Below are 19,901 nucleotides of genomic sequence, written 5' to 3' on the forward strand. Positions count from 1 at the left end.
AATCTAACTTGAACCATAAAAGAAAAAAAAAACCTGAACCCACCAGTTATACAGAGTTAAACCCTATCAGGGCACTTGCTCCAGTGGTAAACAATTCTGAAATTAGTCAGAGGTGGGGAATCACCTCCCATACAGCCAGCAACCCACCCCCCATGCAAGGAGCGTCCTCATTGCAAAGCTCGGGACCATTCTGAGGCATCTGTGAGTAAACGTGAGCTGAGCCCCAGGCCAGCTGCTGCTGAACTGTTCCCACCCTTCCCAGGTAAAACACCTGAATATGTACAAGGGCTTGAAAGCCTAGAGGAAGGGCCGTGGAGCCACACCACCCACAGCACGCAGGCCAACTTGGTGCCTGCAGGTCAGCCAGGATGGTCCTGGCCCCGGGCGCTTTTCTGGAAGCTTTCTATTGCCTGAGATACCCCTCCTGTCCCGGCCCCCACTGCTTTTATCCTTCCTCACCTCTGTCCGGAGAGAAATTCCATCGGAAGTTATGAGTGACACATCCGCTTCTTTACAGGTGGCAGCCTGGCAACTCCTGCAGAAAGGCCAGCAGAGCCCCACTCACACCGGGCCACCAACAGAGCCTTGGCCCCTCACTCCCTCCCACCAGCACAACCCCGAGACTGCTGACGGGGCAGAGAATATGGAGTCAGGCACAACTTCAGGGGCTATTGCTGCCTGGAGCGCTGTTTATATTGACCTCAACCAGGCACACCTGGGGAGGGCCGGCCGGCAGGGTAAGGCTGCCCAGGTCAGCTAATCCACAACCCTCAGCGAATCACATTGTTGAAAATGGACCTCGCTAAGGCAGAATAGAAGCCAAGGAAAAAAAGGACACAATGCCATTTGCAGCCCCGTAAATGAGTCTAGAGGTAATCACGTGACTTGGAGTAAGTCAGAAAGTGAAAGACACATATCGTATCATATCACTTATAGGTGTTACCTAAAAATGGATACCAGGGCAGATATTTCCACGGAGAAGGGCAATCACAGATTCATTAAACAAACTTATGGTTCACCAATGGAAAGGTGTGAGGATTGGTTTCATTACGATATCGGGGTTAACAGACATAATCAAACACAGGTGACATATATAATGACCAAAGACCTACGGAATACCAAGAGAAGACTACTCAACATTCTTTCCTAACGTACATGGGAAAAGGATCCCAGGAAGAACAGACATCTGTATATGTGTAAAAGAACCACATCTTCCACACCTACAACAAGCCAAACATTGTAATGAAACTTGCTGTAATAGAAAATAAAAAAAAAATTAAAAACACGAACAAGAAGTAGTGAGACAAATTTGAAGGGCTTTCTCCTGGCACATTCCATTCTAATTTCCAATGTAGAACACGACTTCCATTGAGGCTCTGTTGCTCTAGTAACCAGATTTGGTAAGGGAGAACTGCTGCCACCTTGTGGCCGTTTCACGCAACAGCAGCTTTAATCCCAGCGCTAATGGTCAGTTGATAGTCAAAATCATTGCAGGCCTGTAAATGACACCTGCCCTGAAAACAAATCCTTGGGTCACATATCGACCAAAAAATTCAAAGGACGATCATATTTCAAAACGACAATTTCAAAAGGCATATTTTACGCACATTAGTGTTCTGCTTCTTTTTCTTTCTTTCCTTTTTTGTTAAAAAATGGGAATGGAAAAAGGCATCCCTCAGAATGGGCGAAAATCGTTGCAAATGAATCAATGGACAAAGGTTTAATCTCCAATATATATATAAACAGCTCATGCAGCTTAATATTAAAAAAACAAACAACCCAATACAAAAATGGGCAGAAGATCTAAAGAGACGTTTCTTCAAAGAAGACACAGAGATGGCCAAAACGCACATGAAAAGCTGCTCAACAGCACTAATTATTAGAGAAATGCAAATCAAAACTACAGTGAGGTATCACCTCACACCTGTTAGAATCGGCATCATCAGAAATTCTACAAACAACAAATTCTGGGGAGGGTGTGGACAAAAGGAGCCCTCTTCCACTATTGGTGGGGATGTAAATTGATACAGTCACTATGGAGAACAGTATGGAGTTTCCTTAAAAAAACTAGAAATAGAATTACCATCTGATCCAGCAATCCCACTTCTGGGCATATACCCAGAGAAAACCATAAATCAAAAAGGCACATTCACCACAATGTTCATTGCAGCACTATTTACAATAGCCAGGTAATGCAAGCAACCTAAATGCCCACAGACAGATGAATGTATAAAGATGTGGTACATATATAAAATGGAATATTACTCAGCCATAAAAAGGGATGAAACTGGGTCATTTGTAGAGACATCGATGGATCTAGAGACTGTCATAAAGAATGAAGTAAGTCAGAAAGAGGGAAAACAAATATTGTATATTAATGCATATATGTGAAACCTAAAAAATGGTACAGATGAACTGGTTTGCAGGGAAGAAATAGAGACACAGAGGTAGAGAACAAACGTATGGACACCAAGTGTGGGAAGCCATGGGGTGGTGGTTGTGGGATGAGTTGGGAGGTTGGGATTCACCTCTATACATGTATATGTAAAAAATATATAGCTAATAATAACCTGCTGTATAAAAAAATAAATAAAATTAAATTTCAAAATTAAAAAAAAAATTTAAAATAAGAAAGAGAAAAGTTCTTCCCTTCACACAGATGTATTTATAGGAATGAATTATTTCCATGCTTATATCTATAAATACATAAAAGAGGAATCAAATCTAACTTGAACCATAAAAGAAAAAAAAAACCTGAACCCACCAGTTATACAGAGGGAAACCCTATCAGGGCACTTGCTCCAGCGGTAAACAATTCTGAAATTGGTCAGAGGTGGGGAATCACCTCCCATACAGCCAGCAACCCACCCCCCATGCAAGGAGCGTCCTCATTGCAAATCTCGGGAGCATTCTGAGGCATCTGTGAGTAAACGTGAGCTGAGCCCCAGGCCAGCTGCTGCTGAACTGTTCCCACCCTTCCCAGGTAAAACACCTGAATATGTACAAGGGATTGAAAGCCTAGAGGAATGGCCCAGGAGCCACACCAGCCACAGCACGCAGGCCAATTTGGTGCCTGAAGTTCAGCCAGGATGGTCCTGGCCCCGGGCTCTCTTCTGGAAGCTTTCTATTGCCCTGCCTGAGATACCCCTCCTGTCCCGGCCCCCACTCCTTTTATCCTTCCTCACCTCTGTCCAGAGAGAAATTCCATCGGAAGTTATGAGTGACACATCCTCTTCTTTACAGGTGGCAGCCTCTCAACTCCTGCAGAAAGGCCAGCAGAGCCCCACTCACACTGGGCCACCAACAAAGCCTTGGCCCCTCACTCCCTACCACCAGCACAGCCCCGAGACTGCTGACGGGGCAGAGAATATGGAGTCAGGCACAACTTCAGGGGCTATTGCTGCCTGGAGCGCTGTTTATATTGACCTCAACCAGGCACACCTGGGGAGGGCCGGACGGTAGTGTAAGGCTGCCCAGGTCAGCTAATCCACAACCCTCAGGGAATCACATTTTTGAAAATGGACCTCGCTAAGGCAGAATAGAAGCCAAGGAAAAAAAGGACACAATGCCATTTGCAGCCCCGTAGATGAGTCTAGAGGTAATCACGTGACTTGGAGTAAGTCAGAAAGTGAAAGACACATATCGTATCATATCACTTATAGGTGTTACCTAAAAATGGATACCAGGGCAGATATTTCCACGGAGAAGGGCAATCACAGATTCATTAAACAAACTTATGGTTCACCAATGGAAAGGTGTGAGGATTGCTTTCATTACGATATCGGGGTTAACAGACATAATCAAACACAGGTGACATATATAATCACCAAAGACCTACGGAATACCAAGAGAAGACTACTCAACATTCTGTCCTAAGGTACATGGGAAAAGGATCCCAGGAAGAACAGACATCTGTATATGTGTAAAACAACCACATCTTCCACACCTACAACAAGCCAAACATTGTAATCAAACTTGCTGTAATAGAAAATAAAAAAAAATTAAAAACACGAACAAGAAGTAGTGAGACAAACTTCAGGGGCTTTCTCCTGGCACATTCCATTCTAAATTCCAATGTAGAACACGACTTCTATTGAGGCTCTGTTGCTCCTGTAACCAGATTTGGTAAGGGAGAACTGCTGCCACCTTGTGGCCGTTTCACGCAACAGCAGCTTTAATCCCAGCGCTAATGGTCAGTTGATATTCAAAATCATTGCAGGCCTGTAAATGACACCTGCCCTGAAAACAAATCCTGGGGTCACATATCGACCAAAAAATTCAAAGGACGTCCATATTTCAAAACGACCATTTCAAAAGGCATATTTTACGCACATTAGTATTCTGCTTCTTTTTCTTTCTTTCCTTTTTTGTTAAAAAAACGGGAATGGAAAAAGGCATCCCTCAGAATGGGCGAAAATCGTTGCAAATGAATCAATGGACAAAGGTTTAATCCCCAATATATATAAACAGCTCATGCAGCTTAATATTAAAAAAACAAACAACCCAATACAAAAATGGGCAGAAGATCTAAGGAGACGTTTCTGCAAAGAAGACACAGAGATGGCCAAGATGCACATGAAAAGCTGCTCAACAGCACTAATTATTAGAGAAATGCAAATCAAAACTACAATGAGGTATCACCTCACACCTGTTAGAATCGGCATCATCAGAAAATCTACAAACAACAAATTCTGGGGAGGGTGTGGACAAAATGATCCCTCTTCCACTATTGGTGGGGATGTAAATTGATACAGTCACTATGGAGAACAGTATGGAGTTTCCTTAAAAAAACTAGAAATAGAATTACCATCTGATCCAGCAATCCCACTTCTGGGCATATACCCAGAGAAAACCATAAATCAAAAAGGCACATTCACCACAATGTTCATTGCAGCACTATTTACAATAGCCAGGTAATGCAAGTAACCTAAATGCCCACAGACAGATGAATGGATAAAGATGTGGTACATATATAAAATGGAATATTACTCAGCCATAAAAAGGGATGAAACTGGGTCATTTGTAGAGACATCGATGGATCTAGAGACTGTCATACAGAATGAAGTAAGTCAGAAAGAGGAAAACAAATATTGTATATTAATGCATATATGTGGAACCTAAAAAATGATACAGATGAACTGGTTTGCAGGGAAGAAATAGAGACATAGAGGTAGAGAACAAACGTATGGACACCAAGTGTGGGAAGCCATGGGGTGGTGGTGGTGGGATGAGTTGGGAGATTGGGATTGACCTGTATACATGTATAAGCATAAAATACATAACTAATTATAACCTGCTGTATAAAAAAATAAATACAATTAAATTTCAAAAATTTTTAAAAAAAATTTAAAATAAAACAGAAAAAAGTTCTTCCCTTCACACAGATGTATTTATAGGAATGAATTATTTCCATGCTTATATCTATAAATACATAAAAGAGGAATCAAATCTAACTTGAACCATAAAAGAAAAAAAAAACCTGAACCCACCAGTTATACAGAGGGAAACCCTATCAGGGCACTTGCTCCAGCGGTAAACAATTCTGAAATTGGTCAGAGGTGGGGAATCACCTCCCATACAGCCAGCAACACAGCCCCCATGCAAGGAGCGTCCTCATTGCAAATCTCGGGAGCATTCTGAGGCATCTGTGAGTAAACGTGAGCTGAGCCCCAGGCCAGCTGCTGCTGAACTGTTCCCACCCTTCCCAGGTAAAACACCTGAATATGTACAAGGGCTTGAAAGCCTAGAGGAAGGTCCAAGGAGCCACACCGGCCACAGCAGGCAGGCCAACTTGGTGCCTGCAGGTCAGCCAGGATGGTCCTGGCCCCGGGCGCTCTTCTGGAAGCTTTCTATTGCCCTGCCTGAGATACCCCTCCTGTCCCGGCCCCCACTCCTTTTTTTCCTTCCTCACCTCTGTCCGTAAAGAAATTCCATCGGAAGTTATGAGTGACACATCCTCTTCTTTACAGGTGTCAGCCTGGCAACTCCTGCAGAAAGGCCAGCAGAGCCCCACTCACACTGGGCCACCAACAAAGCCTTGGCCCCTCACTCCCTCCCACCAGCACAGCCCCGAGACTGCTGACGGGGCAGAGAATATGGAGTCAGGCACAACTTCAGGGGCTATTGCTTCCTGGAGCGCTGTTTATATTGACCTCAACCAGGCACACCTGGGGAGGGCCGGCCGGCAGGGTAAGGCTGCCCAGGTCAGCTAATCCACAACCCTCAGGGAATCACATTGTTGAAAATGGACCTCTCTAAGGCAGAATAGAAGCCAAGGAAAAAAAGGACACAATGCCATTTGCAGCCCCGTAGATGAGTCTAGAGGTAATCACGTGACTTGGAGTAAGTCAGAAAGTGAAAGACACATATCGTATCATATCACTTATAGGTGTTACCTAAAAATGGATACCAGGGCAGATATTTCCACGGAGAACGGCAATCACAGATTCATTAAACAAACTTATGGTTCACCAATGGAAAGGTGTGAGGATTGGTTTCATTACGATTTCGTGGTTAACAGACATAATCAAACACAGGTGACATATATAATCACCAAAGACCTACGGAATACCAAGAGAAGACTACTCAACATTCTGTCATAACGTACATGGGAAAAGGGTCCCAGGAACAACAGACATCTGTATATGTGTAAAACAACCACATCTTCCACACCTACAACAAGCCAAACATTGTAATCAAACTTGCTGTAATAGAAAATAAAAAAAAATTAAAAACACGAACAAGAAGTAGTGAGACAAACATGAGGGGCTTTCTCCTGGCACATTCCATTCTAAATTCCAATGTAGAACACGACTTCCATTGAGGCTCTGTTGCTCCTGTAACCAGATTTGCTAAGGGAGAACTGCTGCCACCTTGTGGCCGTTTCACGCAACAGCAGCTTTAATCCCAGCGCTAATGGTCAGTTGATATTCAAAATCATTGCAGGCCTGTAAATGACACCTGCCCTGAAAACAAATCCTGGGGTCACATACTGAACAAAAAATTCAAAGGACGTCCATATTTCAAAACGACCATTTCAAAAGGCATATTTTACGCACATTAGTGTTCTGCTTCTTTTTCTTTCTTTCCTTTTTTGTTCAAAAAACGGGAATGGAAAAAGGCATCACTCAGAATGGGCGAAAATCGTTGAAATGAATCAATGGACAAAGGTTTAATCTCCAATATATATATAAACAGCTCATGCAGCTTAATATTAAAAAAACAAACAACCCAATACAAAAATGGGCAGAAGATCTAAAGAGACGTTTCTTCAAAGAAGACACAGAGATGGCCAAGACGCACATGAAAAGCTGCTCAACAGCACTAATTATTAGAGAAATGCAAATCAAAACTACAATGAGGTATCACCTCACACCTGTTAGAATCGGCATCATCAGAAAATCTACAAACAACAAATTCTGGGGAGGGTGTGGACAAAAGGAGCCCTCTTCCACTATTGGTGGGGATGTAAATTGATACAGTCACTATGGAGAACAGTATGGAGTTTCCTTAAAAAAACTAGAAATAGAATTACCATCTGATCCAGCAATTCCACTTCTGGGCATATACCCAGAGAAAACCATAAATCAAAAAGGCACATTCACCTCAATGTTCATTGCAGCACTATTTACAATAGCCAGGGAATGCAAGCAACCTAAATGCCCACAGACAGATGAATGGATAAAGATGTGGTACATATATAAAATGGAATATTACTCAGCCATAAAAAGGGATGAAATTGGGTCATTTGTAGAGACATCGATGGATCTAGAGACTGTCATACAGAATGAAGTAAGTCAGAAAGAGGGAAAACAAATATTGTATATTAATGCATATATGTGGAACCTAAAAAATGGTACAGATGAACTGGTTTGCAGGGAAGAAATAGAGACACAGAGGTAGAGAACAAACGTATGGACACCAAGTGTGGGAAGCCATGGGGTGGTGGTTGTGGGATGAGTTGGGAGGTTGGGATTCACCTCTATACATGTATATGTATAAAATACATAGCTAATAATAACCTGCTGTATAAAAAAATAAATAAAATTAAATTTCAAAATTAAAAAAAAAATTTAAAATAAGAAAGAGAAAAGTTCTTCCCTTCACACAGATGTATTTATAGGAATGAATTATTTCCATGCTTATATCTATAAATACATAAAAGAGGAATCAAATCTAACTTGAACCATAAAAGAAAAAAAAAACCTGAACCCACCAGTTATACAGAGGGAAACCCTATCAGGGCACTTGCTCCAGCGGTAAACAATTCTGAAATTGGTCAGAGGTGGGGAATCACCTCCCATACAGCCAGCAACCCACCCCCCATGCAAGGAGCGTCCTCATTGCAAATCTCGGGAGCATTCTGAGGCATCTGTGAGTAAACGTGAGCTGAGCCCCAGGCCAGCTGCTGCTGAACTGTTCCCACCCTTCCCAGGTAAAACACCTGAATATGTACAAGGGATTGAAAGCCTAGAGGAATGGCCCAGGAGCCACACCAGCCACAGCACGCAGGCCAATTTGGTGCCTGCAGTTCAGCCAGGATGGTCCTGGCCCCGGGCTCTCTTCTGGAAGCTTTCTATTGCCCTGCCTGAGATACCCCTCCTGTCCCGGCCCCCACTGCTTTTATCCTTCCTCACCTCTGTCCAGAGAGAAATTCCATCGGAAGTTATGAGTGACACATCCTCTTCTTTACAGGTGGCAGCCTCTCAACTCCTGCAGAAAGGCCAGCAGAGCCCCACTCACACTGGGCCACCAACAAAGCCTTGGCCTCTCACTCCCTACCACCAGCACAGCCCCGAGACTGCTGACGGGGCAGAGAATATGGAGTCAGGCACAACTTCAGGGGCTATTGCTGCCTGGAGCGCTGTTTATATTGACCTCAACCAGGCACACCTGGGGAGGGCCGGACGGTAGTGTAAGGCTGCCCAGGTCAGCTAATCCACAACCCTCAGGGAATCACATTTTTGAAAATGGACCTCGCTAAGGCAGAATAGAAGCCAAGGAAAAAAAGGACACAATGCCATTTGCAGCCCCGTAGATGAGTCTAGAGGTAATCACGTGACTTGGAGTAAGTCAGAAAGTGAAAGACACATATCGTATCATATCACTTATAGGTGTTACCTAAAAATGGATACCAGGGCAGATATTTCCACGGAGAAGGGCAATCACAGATTCATTAAACAAACTTATGGTTCACCAATGGAAAGGTGTGAGGATTGCTTTCATTACGATATCGGGGTTAACAGACATAATCAAACACAGGTGACATATATAATCACCAAAGACCTACGGAATACCAAGAGAAGACTACTCAACATTCTGTCCTAAGGTACATGGGAAAAGGATCCCAGGAAGAACAGACATCTGTATATGTGTAAAACAACCACATCTTCCACACCTACAACAAGCCAAACATTGTAATCAAACTTGCTGTAATAGAAAATAAAAAAAAATTAAAAACACGAACAAGAAGTAGTGAGACAAACTTCAGGGGCTTTCTCCTGGCACATTCCATTCTAAATTCCAATGTAGAACACGACTTCCATTGAGGCTCTGTTGCTCCTGTAACCAGATTTGGTAAGGGAGAACTGCTGCCACCTTGTGGCCGTTTCACGCAACAGCAGCTTTAATCCCAGCGCTAATGGTCAGTTGATATTCAAAATCATTGCAGGCCTGTAAATGACACCTGCCCTGAAAACAAATCCTGGGGTCACATATCGACCAAAAAATTCAAAGGACGTCCATATTTCAAAACGACCATTTCAAAAGGCATATTTTACGCACATTAGTATTCTGCTTCTTTTTCTTTCTTTCCTTTTTTGTTAAAAAAACGGGAATGGAAAAAGGCATCCCTCAGAATGGGCGAAAATCGTTGCAAATGAATCAATGGACAAAGGTTTAATCCCCAATATATATAAACAGCTCATGCAGCTTAATATTAAAAAAACAAACAACCCAATACAAAAATGGGCAGAAGATCTAAGGAGACGTTTCTGCAAAGAAGACACAGAGATGGCCAAGATGCACATGAAAAGCTGCTCAACAGCACTAATTATTAGAGAAATGCAAATCAAAACTACAATGAGGTATCACCTCACACCTGTTAGAATCGGCATCATCAGAAAATCTACAAACAACAAATTCTGGGGAGGGTGTGGACAAAATGATCCCTCTTCCACTATTGGTGGGGATGTAAATTGATACAGTCACTATGGAGAACAGTATGGAGTTTCCTTAAAAAAACTAGAAATAGAATTACCATCTGATCCAGCAATCCCACTTCTGGGCATATACCCAGAGAAAACCATAAATCAAAAAGGCACATTCACCACAATGTTCATTGCAGCACTATTTACAATAGCCAGGTAATGCAAGTAACCTAAATGCCCACAGACAGATGAATGGATAAAGATGTGGTACATATATAAAATGGAATATTACTCAGCCATAAAAAGGGATGAAACTGGGTCATTTGTAGAGACATCGATGGATCTAGAGACTGTCATACAGAATGAAGTAAGTCAGAAAGAGGAAAACAAATATTGTATATTAATGCATATATGTGGAACCTAAAAAATGATACAGATGAACTGGTTTGCAGGGAAGAAATAGAGACATAGAGGTAGAGAACAAACGTATGGACACCAAGTGTGGGAAGCCATGGGGTGGTGGTGGTGGGATGAGTTGGGAGATTGGGATTGACCTGTATACATGTATAAGCATAAAATACATAACTAATTATAACCTGCTGTATAAAAAAATAAATACAATTAAATTTCAAAAATTTTTAAAAAAAATTTAAAATAAAACAGAAAAAAGTTCTTCCCTTCACACAGATGTATTTATAGGAATGAATTATTTCCATGCTTATATCTATAAATACATAAAAGAGGAATCAAATCTAACTTGAACCATAAAAGAAAAAAAAAACCTGAACCCACCAGTTATACAGAGGGAAACCCTATCAGGGCACTTGCTCCAGCGGTAAACAATTCTGAAATTGGTCAGAGGTGGGGAATCACCTCCCATACAGCCAGCAACACAGCCCCCATGCAAGGAGCGTCCTCATTGCAAATCTCGGGAGCATTCTGAGGCATCTGTGAGTAAACGTGAGCTGAGCCCCAGGCCAGCTGCTGCTGAACTGTTCCCACCCTTCCCAGGTAAAACACCTGAATATGTACAAGGGCTTGAAAGCCTAGAGGAAGGTCCAAGGAGCCACACCGGCCACAGCAGGCAGGCCAACTTGGTGCCTGCAGGTCAGCCAGGATGGTCCTGGCCCCGGGCGCTCTTCTGGAAGCTTTCTATTGCCCTGCCTGAGATACCCCTCCTGTCCCGGCCCCCACTCCTTTTTTTCCTTCCTCACCTCTGTCCGTAAAGAAATTCCATCGGAAGTTATGAGTGACACATCCTCTTCTTTACAGGTGTCAGCCTGGCAACTCCTGCAGAAAGGCCAGCAGAGCCCCACTCACACTGGGCCACCAACAAAGCCTTGGCCCCTCACTCCCTCCCACCAGCACAGCCCCGAGACTGCTGACGGGGCAGAGAATATGGAGTCAGGCACAACTTCAGGGGCTATTGCTTCCTGGAGCGCTGTTTATATTGACCTCAACCAGGCACACCTGGGGAGGGCCGGCCGGCAGGGTAAGGCTGCCCAGGTCAGCTAATCCACAACCCTCAGGGAATCACATTGTTGAAAATGGACCTCTCTAAGGCAGAATAGAAGCCAAGGAAAAAAAGGACACAATGCCATTTGCAGCCCCGTAGATGAGTCTAGAGGTAATCACGTGACTTGGAGTAAGTCAGAAAGTGAAAGACACATATCGTATCATATCACTTATAGGTGTTACCTAAAAATGGATACCAGGGCAGATATTTCCACGGAGAACGGCAATCACAGATTCATTAAACAAACATATGGTTCACCAATGGAAAGGTGTGAGGATTGGTTTCATTACGATTTCGTGGTTAACAGACATAATCAAACACAGGTGACATATATAATCACCAAAGACCTACGGAATACCAAGAGAAGACTACTCAACATTCTGTCATAACGTACATGGGAAAAGGGTCCCAGGAAGAACAGACATCTGTATATGTGTAAAACAACCACATCTTCCACACCTACAACAAGCCAAACATTGTAATCAAACTTGCTGTAATAGAAAATAAAAAAAAATTAAAAACACGAACAAGAAGTAGTGAGACAAACATGAGGGGCTTTCTCCTGGCACATTCCATTCTAAATTCCAATGTAGAACACGACTTCCATTGAGGCTCTGTTGCTCCTGTAACCAGATTTGGTAAGGGAGAACTGCTGCCACCTTGTGGCCGTTTCACGCAACAGCAGCTTTAATCCCAGCGCTAATGGTCAGTTGATATTCAAAATCATTGCAGGCCTGTAAATGACACCTGCCCTGAAAACAAATCCTGGGGTCACATACTGAACAAAAAATTCAAAGGACGTCCATATTTCAAAACGACCATTTCAAAAGGCATATTTTACGCACATTAGTGTTCTGCTTCTTTTTCTTTCTTTCCTTTTTTGTTCAAAAAACGGGAATGGAAAAAGGCATCACTCAGAATGGGCGAAAATCGTTGAAATGAATCAATGGACAAAGGTTTAATCTCCAATATATATATAAACAGCTCATGCAGCTTAATATTAAAAAAACAAACAACCCAATACAAAAATGGGCAGAAGATCTAAAGAGACGTTTCTTCAAAGAAGACACAGAGATGGCCAAGACGCACATGAAAAGCTGCTCAACAGCACTAATTATTAGAGAAATGCAAATCAAAACTACAATGAGGTATCACCTCACACCTGTTAGAATCGGCATCATCAGAAAATCTACAAACAACAAATTCTGGGGAGGGTGTGGACAAAAGGAGCCCTCTTCCACTATTGGTGGGGATGTAAATTGATACAGTCACTATGGAGAACAGTATGGAGTTTCCTTAAAAAAACTAGAAATAGAATTACCATCTGATCCAGCAATTCCACTTCTGGGCATATACCCAGAGAAAACCATAAATCAAAAAGGCACATTCACCTCAATGTTCATTGCAGCACTATTTACAATAGCCAGGGAATGCAAGCAACCTAAATGCCCACAGACAGATGAATGGATAAAGATGTGGTACATATATAAAATGGAATATTACTCAGCCATAAAAAGGGATGAAATTGGGTCATTTGTAGAGACATCGATGGATCTAGAGACTGTCATACAGAATGAAGTAAGTCAGAAAGAGGGAAAACAAATATTGTATATTAATGCATATATGTGGAACCTAAAAAATGGTACAGATGAACTGGTTTGCAGGGAAGAAATAGAGACACAGAGGTAGAGAACAAACGTATGGACACCAAGTGTGGGAAGCCATGGGGTGGTGGTTGTGGGATGAGTTGGGAGGTTGGGATTCACCTCTATACATGTATATGTATAAAATACATAGCTAATAATAACCTGCTGTATAAAAAAATAAATAAAATTAAATTTCAAAATTAAAAAAAAAATTTAAAATAAGAAAGAGAAAAGTTCTTCCCTTCACACAGATGTATTTATAGGAATGAATTATTTCCATGCTTATATCTATAAATACATAAAAGAGGAATCAAATCTAACTTGAACCATAAAAGAAAAAAAAAACCTGAACCCACCAGTTATACAGAGGGAAACCCTATCAGGGCACTTGCTCCAGCGGTAAACAATTCTGAAATTGGTCAGAGGTGGGGAATCACCTCCCATACAGCCAGCAACCCACCCCCCATGCAAGGAGCGTCCTCATTGCAAATCTCGGGAGCATTCTGAGGCATCTGTGAGTAAACGTGAGCTGAGCCCCAGGCCAGCTGCTGCTGAACTGTTCCCACCCTTCCCAGGTAAAACACCTGAATATGTACAAGGGATTGAAAGCCTAGAGGAATGGCCCAGGAGCCACACCAGCCACAGCACGCAGGCCAATTTGGTGCCTGCAGTTCAGCCAGGATGGTCCTGGCCCCGGGCTCTCTTCTGGAAGCTTTCTATTGCCCTGCCTGAGATACCCCTCCTGTCCCGGCCCCCACTGCTTTTATCCTTCCTCACCTCTGTCCAGAGAGAAATTCCATCGGAAGTTATGAGTGACACATCCTCTTCTTTACAGGTGGCAGCCTCTCAACTCCTGCAGAAAGGCCAGCAGAGCCCCACTCACACTGGGCCACCAACAAAGCCTTGGCCTCTCACTCCCTACCACCAGCACAGCCCCGAGACTGCTGACGGGGCAGAGAATATGGAGTCAGGCACAACTTCAGGGGCTATTGCTGCCTGGAGCGCTGTTTATATTGACCTCAACCAGGCACACCTGGGGAGGGCCGGACGGTAGTGTAAGGCTGCCCAGGTCAGCTAATCCACAACCCTCAGGGAATCACATTTTTGAAAATGGACCTCGCTAAGGCAGAATAGAAGCCAAGGAAAAAAAGGACACAATGCCATTTGCAGCCCCGTAGATGAGTCTAGAGGTAATCACGTGACTTGGAGTAAGTCAGAAAGTGAAAGACACATATCGTATCATATCACTTATAGGTGTTACCTAAAAATGGATACCAGGGCAGATATTTCCACGGAGAAGGGCAATCACAGATTCATTAAACAAACTTATGGTTCACCAATGGAAAGGTGTGAGGATTGCTTTCATTACGATATCGGGGTTAACAGACATAATCAAACACAGGTGACATATATAATCACCAAAGACCTACGGAATACCAAGAGAAGACTACTCAACATTCTGTCCTAAGGTACATGGGAAAAGGATCCCAGGAAGAACAGACATCTGTATATGTGTAAAACAACCACATCTTCCACACCTACAACAAGCCAAACATTGTAATCAAACTTGCTGTAATAGAAAATAAAAAAAAATTAAAAACACGAACAAGAAGTAGTGAGACAAACTTCAGGGGCTTTCTCCTGGCACATTCCATTCTAAATTCCAATGTAGAACACGACTTCCATTGAGGCTCTGTTGCTCCTGTAACCAGATTTGGTAAGGGAGAACTGCTGCCACCTTGTGGCCGTTTCACGCAACAGCAGCTTTAATCCCAGCGCTAATGGTCAGTTGATATTCAAAATCATTGCAGGCCTGTAAATGACACCTGCCCTGAAAACAAATCCTGGGGTCACATATCGACCAAAAAATTCAAAGGACGTCCATATTTCAAAACGACCATTTCAAAAGGCATATTTTACGCACATTAGTATTCTGCTTCTTTTTCTTTCTTTCCTTTTTTGTTAAAAAAACGGGAATGGAAAAAGGCATCCCTCAGAATGGGCGAAAATCGTTGCAAATGAATCAATGGACAAAGGTTTAATCCCCAATATATATAAACAGCTCATGCAGCTTAATATTAAAAAAACAAACAACCCAATACAAAAATGGGCAGAAGATCTAAGGAGACGTTTCTGCAAAGAAGACACAGAGATGGCCAAGATGCACATGAAAAGCTGCTCAACAGCACTAATTATTAGAGAAATGCAAATCAAAACTACAATGAGGTATCACCTCACACCTGTTAGAATCGGCATCATCAGAAAATCTACAAACAACAAATTCTGGGGAGGGTGTGGACAAAATGATCCCTCTTCCACTATTGGTGGGGATGTAAATTGATACAGTCACTATGGAGAACAGTATGGAGTTTCCTTAAAAAAACTAGAAATAGAATTACCATCTGATCCAGCAATCCCACTTCTGGGCATATACCCAGAGAAAACCATAAATCAAAAAGGCACATTCACCACAATGTTCATTGCAGCACTATTTACAATAGCCAGGTAATGCAAGTAACCTAAATGCCCACAGACAGATGAATGGATAAAGATGTGGTACATATATAAAATGGAATATTACTCAGCCATAAAAAGGGATGAAACTGGGTCATTTGTAGAGACATCGATGGATCTAGAGACTGTCATACAGAATGAAGTAAGTCAGAAAGAGGAAAACAAATATTGTATATTAATGCATATATGTGGAACCTAAAAAATGATACAGATGAACTGGTTTGCAGGGAAGAAATAGAGACATAGAGGTAGAGAACAAACGTATGGACACCAAGTGTGGGAAGCCATGGGGTGGTGGTGGTGGGATGAGTTGGGAGATTGGGATTGACCTGTATACATGTATAAGCATAAAATACATAACTAATTATAACCTGCTGTATAAAAAAATAAATACAATTAAATTTCAAAAATTTTTAAAAAAAATTTAAAATAAAACAGAAAAAAGTTCTTCCCTTCACACAGATGTATTTATAGGAATGAATTATTTCCATGCTTATATCTATAAATACATAAAAGAGGAATCAAATCTAACTTGAACCATAAAAGAAAAAAAAAACCTGAACCCACCAGTTATACAGAGGGAAACCCTATCAGGGCACTTGCTCCAGCGGTAAACAATTCTGAAATTGGTCAGAGGTGGGGAATCACCTCCCATACAGCCAGCAACACAGCCCCCATGCAAGGAGCGTCCTCATTGCAAATCTCGGGAGCATTCTGAGGCATCTGTGAGTAAACGTGAGCTGAGCCCCAGGCCAGCTGCTGCTGAACTGTTCCCACCCTTCCCAGGTAAAACACCTGAATATGTACAAGGGCTTGAAAGCCTAGAGGAAGGTCCAAGGAGCCACACCGGCCACAGCAGGCAGGCCAACTTGGTGCCTGCAGGTCAGCCAGGATGGTCCTGGCCCCGGGCGCTCTTCTGGAAGCTTTCTATTGCCCTGCCTGAGATACCCCTCCTGTCCCGGCCCCCACTCCTTTTTTTCCTTCCTCACCTCTGTCCGTAAAGAAATTCCATCGGAAGTTATGAGTGACACATCCTCTTCTTTACAGGTGTCAGCCTGGCAACTCCTGCAGAAAGGCCAGCAGAGCCCCACTCACACTGGGCCACCAACAAAGCCTTGGCCCCTCACTCCCTCCCACCAGCACAGCCCCGAGACTGCTGACGGGGCAGAGAATATGGAGTCAGGCACAACTTCAGGGGCTATTGCTTCCTGGAGCGCTGTTTATATTGACCTCAACCAGGCACACCTGGGGAGGGCCGGCCGGCAGGGTAAGGCTGCCCAGGTCAGCTAATCCACAACCCTCAGGGAATCACATTGTTGAAAATGGACCTCTCTAAGGCAGAATAGAAGCCAAGGAAAAAAAGGACACAATGCCATTTGCAGCCCCGTAGATGAGTCTAGAGGTAATCACGTGACTTGGAGTAAGTCAGAAAGTGAAAGACACATATCGTATCATATCACTTATAGGTGTTACCTAAAAATGGATACCAGGGCAGATATTTCCACGGAGAACGGCAATCACAGATTCATTAAACAAACATATGGTTCACCAATGGAAAGGTGTGAGGATTGGTTTCATTACGATTTCGTGGTTAACAGACATAATCAAACACAGGTGACATATATAATCACCAAAGACCTACGGAATACCAAGAGAAGACTACTCAACATTCTGTCATAACGTACATGGGAAAAGGGTCCCAGGAAGAACAGACATCTGTATATGTGTAAAACAACCACATCTTCCACACCTACAACAAGCCAAACATTGTAATCAAACTTGCTGTAATAGAAAATAAAAAAAAATTAAAAACACGAACAAGAAGTAGTGAGACAAACATGAGGGGCTTTCTCCTGGCACATTCCATTCTAAATTCCAATGTAGAACACGACTTCCATTGAGGCTCTGTTGCTCCTGTAACCAGATTTGGTAAGGGAGAACTGCTGCCACCTTGTGGCCGTTTCACGCAACAGCAGCTTTAATCCCAGCGCTAATGGTCAGTTGATATTCAAAATCATTGCAGGCCTGTAAATGACACCTGCCCTGAAAACAAATCCTGGGGTCACATACTGAACAAAAAATTCAAAGGACGTCCATATTTCAAAACGACCATTTCAAAAGGCATATTTTACGCACATTAGTGTTCTGCTTCTTTTTCTTTCTTTCCTTTTTTGTTCAAAAAACGGGAATGGAAAAAGGCATCACTCAGAATGGGCGAAAATCGTTGAAATGAATCAATGGACAAAGGTTTAATCTCCAATATATATATAAACAGCTCATGCAGCTTAATATTAAAAAAACAAACAACCCAATACAAAAATGGGCAGAAGATCTAAAGAGACGTTTCTTCAAAGAAGACACAGAGATGGCCAAGACGCACATGAAAAGCTGCTCAACAGCACTTATTATTAGAGAAATGCAAATCAAAACTACAATGAGGTATCACCTCACACATGTTAGAATCGGCATCATCAGAAAATCTACAAACAACAAATTCTGGGGAGGGTGTGGACAAAAGGAGCCCTCTTCCACTATTGGTGGGGATGTAAATTGATACAGTCACTATGGAGAACAGTATGGAGTTTCCTTAAAAAAACTAGAAATAGAATTACCATCTGATCCAGCAATTCCACTTCTGGGCATATACCCAGAGAAAACCATAAATCAAAAAGGCACATTCACCTCAATGTTCATTGCAGCACTATTTACAATAGCCAGGGAATGCAAGCAACCTAAATGCCCACAGACAGATGAATGGATAAAGATGTGGTACATATATAAAATGGAATATTACTCAGCCATAAAAAGGGATGAAATTGGGTCATTTGTAGAGACATCGATGGATCTAGAGACTGTCATACAGAATGAAGTAAGTCAGAAAGAGGGAAAACAAATATTGTATATTAATGCATATATGTGGAACCTAAAAAATGGTACAGATGAACTGGTTTGCAGGGAAGAAATAGAGACACAGAGGTAGAGAACAAACGTATGGACACCAAGTGTGGGAAGCCATGGGGTGGTGGTTGTGGGATGAGTTGGAAGGTTGGGATTCACCTCTATACATGTATATGCATAAAATACATAACTAATAATAACCTGCTGTATAAAAAAATAAATAAAATTAAATTTCAAAATTTAAAAAAAAAATTTAAAATAAAACAGAAAAGTTCTTCCCTTCACACAGATGTATTTATAGGAATGAATTATTTCCATGCTTATATCTATAAATACATAAAAGAGGAATCAAATCTAACTTGAACCATAAAAGAAAAAAAAACCTGAACCCACCATTTATCCAGAGGGAAACCCTATCAGGGCACTTGCTCTAGCGGTAAACAATTCTGAAATTGGTCAGAGGTGGGGAATCACATCCCATACTGCCAGCAACCCACCCCCCATGCAAGGAGCGTCCTCATTGCAAAGCTGGGGGACCGTGCTGAGGTATCTGTGAGTAAACATGAGCTGAGCCCCAGGCCAGCTGCTGCTGAACTGTTCCCACCCTTCCCAGGTAAAACACCTGAATATGTACAAGGGCTTGAAAGCCTAGAGGAAGGGCCGTGGAGCCACACCAGCGACAGCACGCAGGCCAACTTGGTGCCTGCAGGTCAGCCAGTACGGTCCTGGCCCCGGGCGCTCTTCTGGAAGCTTTCTATTGCCCTGCCTGAGATACCCCTCCTGTCCCGACCCCCACTGCTTTTTTCCTTCCTCACCTCTGTCCGGAGAGAAATTCCATCGGAAGTTATGAGTGACACATCCTCTTCTTTACAGGTGGCAGCCTGGCAACTCATGCAGAAAGGCCAGCAGAGCCCCACTCACACCGGGCCACCAACAAAGCCTTGGCCCCTCACTCCCTCCCACCAGCACAACCCCGAGACTGCTGACGGGGCAGAGAATATGGAGTCAGGCACAACTTTAGGGGCTATTGCTGCCTGGCGCGCTGTTTATATTGACCTCAACCAGGCACACCTTGGGAGGGCGAGCCGGCAGGGTAAACCTGCCCAGGTCAGCTAATCCACAACCATCAGGGAATCACATTGTTGAAAATGGACCTCGCTAAGGCAGAATAGAATCCAA

The sequence above is a fragment of the Mesoplodon densirostris genome, chromosome 13 (assembly GCF_025265405.1).
Source record: "Mesoplodon densirostris isolate mMesDen1 chromosome 13, mMesDen1 primary haplotype, whole genome shotgun sequence".
In the NCBI taxonomy this organism is placed as follows: Eukaryota; Metazoa; Chordata; class Mammalia; order Artiodactyla; family Ziphiidae; genus Mesoplodon; species Mesoplodon densirostris.